Genomic DNA, 7,126 nt, shown 5'->3' with positions numbered 1-7,126 from the left:
GTTCCGATTGAAATAATCCTCCGATACTATTAATTCTAATAAAGAATAAAGAAAAGAATCTTAATAAGAAAACTCGTGAAAAGAATCCTAATAATCCGATCTTGCAATTGATGCAGCTGCTTTTCGCGGTGGTATCAAATTGGTCTGAAAATTGTCAAAAATATTTTTTTCGCCGTCAGACGGGTAGACAGGGACAGTGGGAATCCTGATATTCTACACGTATGCGTCACGTGAGATGATGTTATATGGTCTTCTGTAGGGCGGGTAATGTGAATTTTTTCACAAGATATGTAGCACCGTTAATAAATCATTAAAAATCGAGATATCTCATCTTAAACCTTTCAAACCCAATATACATTTATATATAACAAACAGAATCGTTAGATGCAGTGGGAATCTTATAATTGTTATACATATGCGTCACATTACATGGTCTTTTGCGGTCCCTCGCAAGGTCGAATAACTAAATTTCTTCATAATACTCGTAGCATTGTTGATATGTGATAGTAATCAACGTATCGACACCTTGAGCGAAGTGTAGCACATTATTCAATCCTATACAAGTTTTCTAAATCTTTCCGTCTCAGAACGTGTTTTTTTATCGTGTAGGCTATTCAGACTTTACGTGGATCTAAATCACTGAAAGTTAAACCATCAAAGCTACTGACTCGAATTAGAGCAACGTAAACTTTTTTTTAAATACTTCATTTCTAAATCTACTACAGCTCTATTAACCTTGCAATTTGTGCACTGTTAACCCAACTTAAAATTATTTTTCATTTTTAAGTACGTTTGTAAGATTAAAACCAGGACTACACATTTACTTAATCTATCATTTTATATTTTGAAAATTTGTATATATTCCCTTTCGTTAAAGTCAGTATAATAATCAAGAAAATTTTACATTAACTTGAATCGCAAATTATGTTATTATTCCCTAAAAAATAAAATCACATTAATATAACAGGGTTTAAGAAAATATGAATAAGAGTCATGACGTTCAATTACTGTATGAAAAGTGTTACCGGTATGGTCCAAATAGTATTAGATAAAAATAATAAACAACGGGATCGTTAAACTGGAGTGCTAACGTTTTGAATTAAAAACGGCAGGAGATATATGATTTTTACTAAATTAAAAGCATTGACTTATCTATGTGTTTATATTTTTGTAAAGGTGTTTTTTTTAGTTGAAAAAGAAATAATTTATTCTTAAACCCCTATAATATTCACCTCTACAAAAACAAACAGAAATTTTTTTTTTTTTGCGTAATTCAATACAATACGTTTACGTATTAAAGAGCTTATTAAACTATCGTCTCTTTAAAATATGTTCCCGCTAACTTATTTAAAACAAGACTAAAGTATTTTATTTTTTCAGAAATAATGTTGTCAATATACATCATTTATATTGTTAAGTTATTAAAGGAAATCTAGAATCTTTGTTCTGTTGAGTCAACATAACACATTTAAGTATAGTTATGCATTTTTACAAGCTACTGACAATAAACATGCTTTATTATAACTTATAATCGAATTTTAGATTTTGAAGATAAATACTATTTAATCATTGAAAGATTTTTTTATGAGATGTGAAGTTTGTAAAGAATCTTTTACTATTATTCAACCAAAATTAACGTAAAAATACCACTGAACTGTATTTTACTTTTTTTAAAACGCCGTTATTAAAAACACCCTGATGATGGTTAAAGTTATTCTAGAAAAGCTTAAATCTAAGTTTGAAGCTATACACAGAAAATGGAAGAAAACGGTTTCTGAAACGTAATCTGCGTAACTATTTTAAAAAAGGGTATAAATTTTTCCATAGGTTTGTTTTTATTCACTTTTATTTTTACAAAATTACTGCACATATTTACACATGCTGTAATAGAAATTTAATTTAATATTATTATGTACTAATTTTGCAGATGCTGGAAGGATGATTTGGAAAATTCGCAACATAAGGTCACCTGCGGGGGATGTAAATCATCCAAATTAGCTGGAAGAGCTTTATTGTGAGTAATAAATATAATTTAAATAAAGTTACGAGAAAAAAATTCCTAAATTTTATTGTACGTAATAATTTTTCTCGTTATTACGGAACGTCTCATAGCTGTTCCCGAGCAATCTCTTAAACAGTACTTAAACTTGTGATGTTGGTTCATAAATTAATTTTTAATTAACATTGTTGCTGAGAAAATTTCTCAAAAGATAAATTGGTTTCAAAATTTTCATTAGATATTAATAGCATAAAAGACGATATGATTTATTAAAAACAACTTTTACAGGAAAATGGAAAATTTTAAAAATGTAACATGATCAGTTAATACTACTTTTTTTATTAAAAAAAAATTAATTTTTTTTAAATACGTTGTTCATTCAACTTCTCATACAATGTAACTTAGATTAATTTTCCATCTCAACTACTAATTAATTTTACACACCTGTATTTATACATTATTTTTCAAAACGTGTAATTGCAAATTAAGCTATAAGAAAAATTATAGTTATTTTCTTTAGAGATAAGTGCTATAACGATTACGTTACAATTAAATAGGTGCTGAACCACTTCATTTTTTACGTAATACATGAGAATTTGTGAATAGCAACCGAGTTGAATCAAGTAGATAAGTTTTGTGTGCGCAAAAATGTTATGACTAGTAAAATCATCATGGCACATTTAAAATGACAACTTAAATTTATTTTGACGGAAAATTATTTTTTTCCATCAAGAATAAAACGAAATGTGTAAAATATTCATATCCTAATTGCTTATACGAGTATATGAAATTAGGAAGCGGAATGTTAGCATATAAGTGATGAAATACGTTAAAATATTTTTCGAGGAATTTGCCAGTAATAAGAAAGATAAGGCTAAAAGCCAACAAAAATAACGAAATATTTTGATTAAATTTTTATTACTTCCACTACTACTTAGGTCTTAATTAAAATAAATAATTACTTCATAATAAGTTGTTTTGAAACTTTTTTATTATTGTATTTCTATATAACAAATAAATTGCACGTTGGAAATAAGTAATAAAATATGCATTCGAAACACTCATTGTTAAGGAAACAATTTTTTATAAAAATTTAGATCGAGCTAGAGACAACGAAATTGCTCGTGACGAAATTGTTGAAGTATAGTAGTACCTCGCATTTCTAAATGCATAAGCAATTGGATGAAGGAGTTTAGCGTTCATCACAGTAAGTTTTAATGAACGTGCAGTGTGGGGGAATGATTACTCCATCAGATAATATCGGTAAATCCTTAATACTAAGACTGCTTAACGACCTACGATAGCCTATCGTAGCATTGGACCTCTCAGACATTTAGATAATCTGCTACATGTTTGCCTATTCTTTCTTCAGGCTTCGTAATTAATGCCTAAAAGTCTAAAAGGTGGAGGGTATTATTATATGCTGCTTCATTTTACGAAGTATAGTTTTTTAATTATTGAGATTTTCAACTGAAAAAAATCAGTTATTAGTCTGTTATTATTATATATTCAAATTTTTAATACTTTGTGGTTATATGCGTTAATAAATAAAATACATTTTTGTTAAAAAATGTACTTCTAATAAATTTGAAATACTTTAATAAAAGAAAAAAACATACTAATAAATATAATAAAATTTATAATTTTTCCCAATTTCTTAAGCTAGTCTCCGTTGTAATTTAATAAATAATTTTCTACTCTTAGTTTTTCAGAGGAACATATAAACCGACTTATATTTTCAAACGCGTCTATAATATTTCTATTCTATTTTGCAGTTTTCTAGTAAAAGTTTCACTTTTTAAAAGGCAAAAAATTAAAACGTATCAAATATTGTTTAAGTATATAAATTTTCATAGCCTTAGTATATAATTTGACAATAAAAAAAACAACATAGATTTACAACTTGATAAACAATTCAAAATAAAACAGTAAAAAACACGCTTTTTATTGAACTAATCAGATAAGTTTAAATCGTTTATATACCAAATTTTCTAGTTTTCTTCATAAAAGTATAAATAATAACTTGTAGAAATTGCTTTCCTACAAGAATTGCTCTCTTATATATCCCCTCTAATTATTAGTTATCACGTCTCGCATCATAATCTTTATAATGTTTCTGATGATAATTATTGGACATTGCAAATAGCATCATAATTTTTATAATTTAGATTAAGTTTTTTTCAACATGGCACCATTGGTATATTATATATAATATATAAATAATAAAATTCATCTTACTAACATATAAAAATTGAATTCATTCGAGCGCTTTCGGATTATTATCCATTTTCAGAAATATCCATTTAGTTATAAGATGTGTAAATATTCATTTAAAATAGAAAAAAATTGAAATAAAAATGGTAAATTAAGTAAAAATTTATGACGATAATTGGTCGTCATGGTAATAAAATTAAAAGTCATACGTGAAAGTAAATGCGTCTTGTCAATAAAGTAATCTTAATTGTTATGATAATATAAAATAAAAGCAGTTTTGCCAACCCGATAATCACTAATTATTGTAGCAATTTGTTTAAATAATATGTCGTTCTCGTTAGTTTGTTCGTTCATCAGTTTTTTATTACTTAAATAAATGTAAAATTTATGAAAAATATTAATTTCATAAAAATTGTTATTTAATATATTCTGATATATCGAAGAAATGTTTCAATTGTAATTATGTTTATATTCCAATATATATTTAGCTACATATTTTTTATATAAAATAATTTGGTGTTTTTTGATTATATCAGGTAGAAAAGTGTTTTTTAAATTCATCCGTAAATATGTTAGCTGTAATAGCAGAAAGGAGTGATCCCATAGCTAGACGTTTTACTTTCCTCCTTTTTTTTATTACCAAAATATAATGGTAACGAAATTCTTTAATGTAAAATCATCATTATTATTAACGATTATTACTTTATGCCAATATTTATTATACTACTGGGAAAATGTTATTTTATACATAGAATTAACATAATAATATCTCTTAATTAGGTTTTAATTTAATATAGTTAATCAAATACTTAGTTTTGATTAATAATAATTTTTTTTAATTTAAGTATAAAGAATAGGGCAATAATAGTTAAGTATAAAAATCTGATGTGGACACCACATGACTTTCTTGTACACATTTTTTTTTTAAATGAAAAGTACATAAAATTTTATTTTATTACTAACGTCTGATATTTTTTCATACATTTTTTTTATTGATATTATTAAATTATAATTTATTATAAAACTTTTTTTACGATCACAAGTTAATAATTATTAATAAATCAATAAAATTAAAAAAATAAAAGTTAAAAAAAGGATATGTATATAAAGTTTGATTCGAACCGATGTGATTTCCTCTTGTCAGATCCAGATATTTCATTAATTAAAATTTCATTTGGCTATAACTGAAACCAATGAAAATATGTACCACTTATGATATATCGTTGAAAAACTCTCAGCGAGGGCTTATTACTGCACCTAAGAAAAAATCCAAAATACAAATCGTTTTTGATTTTGGGCTTTTTTGGACACTTGGTCCAGTCAATTGCAATCAAAATCGGAGGTTCACAACTAGATGTTACAACAGTCCTAAAGCCAAAATTTCAACATCCTACGGCTAATCGCTTTAGACCTATGCGAGATACATACGCACATAAGTACATACGTAAGTTCGGTCGTCACGCTGACTAGTCAAAATGGATTCAGGGGTGGTCAAAATGGATATTTCCGTTGAAATCTGAAAATCGAAATTTTTCGCGATCACAATAATTCCTTTACTTCGTACAAGAAAATAAAAGTTTAAAAAACGAACTTTTTCTTATATTTTTATAGTTTGATTCTGAACCGGATTTCAAATGTTTTCACCATAATAATAATTTTGACTTTTATAAGAATAAATCAAAAGCTGACCAATTTTTAAGAAAAAATTTATTTTTGAATAAAAAGTTTAATCAGTATAAATTCAAACGAATTAGCTCTTGGAAATCTGTTAATTATCCAGCACATAGTTAAAGAAAATCTTCATAAAAGTGAAGAATTTGATTACATGAAAGTAATATCTTTATTTAGACTGCATGTTTGATATACGATTACTTACATAAAATACATAATAAATAATAATACATAATAAATAATAATTATTATTATTATTATCGCCGTTCATGGATTAGGCAATCTACTTGTGTTATGATCTATGATCATCAAGAACTTCTTATTCCTAAACTATTATTGTTCCTTATCATTCAGCAGGATGATAAAATGCTGAGCTGTAGGAATCATTCTGTTTACCATTCATTCCCTATTTCCAGTGTTCGTTTAATTTAGCTACCAACCTATAAACAGAATTTTAAGGCCTCCATAAATTATCATTCTACCTTAAAAATTCCTTGTCCAATCTATTAGAAAATGTAAAAACCTGGGTTTTCATTTCTAACAGACGACCCTTTTGCTTCACTAAAAACCCAGAATTCGATTTCATACATCATTGAGAAGAAAGCCATCACTTTACAACACTTACCTGCATTTTTTGTCTGGTTTTTTCTTTACAAGTATAGATTTATCGTGCCATAGGTTGCTTGAAAACATAATATATACCTTACTTCTCTTATTTCGATATTATAGCTTCCAAAAAATAAAAGATATGATAGAAATGATTGTTGTACAGTGTTTCAGCCAGTGACAATTATTTTTAACCTCAATCGAAACGCTCACGGAATGGCAATGGTTTATATTTGGGTTTTTTTCCGAAACAAACTTTTAATTTATTCTGATCTAAGGAGATGCAGATAATGGATGAATTTTTACGGATCATGCTGTAACTTGTCGCCAATTAGAATACTTCTCAACACAATTCCCGTAATAAGCTGCTGATTCAAATATTTACATATGCCGTCAATGTACAAATAAGAAATATTAAACGACCAACTCAGCCTCAATGTAATCAATAAATAATAATCAATTACAAATACTAAGAATTACTTTTAGATTATGGCTTCTTCCCCGTTAGATTTTTATTCAATATAATCATCATATAGTTATCTGTTTTTAGATAGGTTCCATGTACCATGCCCATCTCCATTATTCCCTAATAAAGTTTTAAGATCCTGTTAACTAACATTTTTTTTTAGTCTTTTC

At 26.8% G+C, this 7,126-nt stretch overlaps 1 protein-coding gene across 1 annotated transcript in view; it reads left to right on the top strand.

The window, feature by feature from the left end:
* Positions 1–1,926: 1,926 nt before the first annotated feature.
* Pde6 (phosphodiesterase 6) overlaps positions 1,927–7,126 on the top strand; it is a 215,056-nt gene continuing 209,856 nt past the window's right edge. Inside the window, exon 1 of the mRNA XM_075354878.1 lies at positions 1,927–2,014. The gene's annotated coding sequence lies outside the window, so the exon portion shown is untranslated. The remainder of the gene's footprint in view (positions 2,015–7,126) is intronic.

The sequence above is a fragment of the Lycorma delicatula genome, chromosome 1 (assembly GCF_047948215.1).
Source record: "Lycorma delicatula isolate Av1 chromosome 1, ASM4794821v1, whole genome shotgun sequence".
In the NCBI taxonomy this organism is placed as follows: Eukaryota; Metazoa; Arthropoda; class Insecta; order Hemiptera; family Fulgoridae; genus Lycorma; species Lycorma delicatula.
This window is presented reverse-complemented; position numbering and strand designations above follow the sequence as displayed.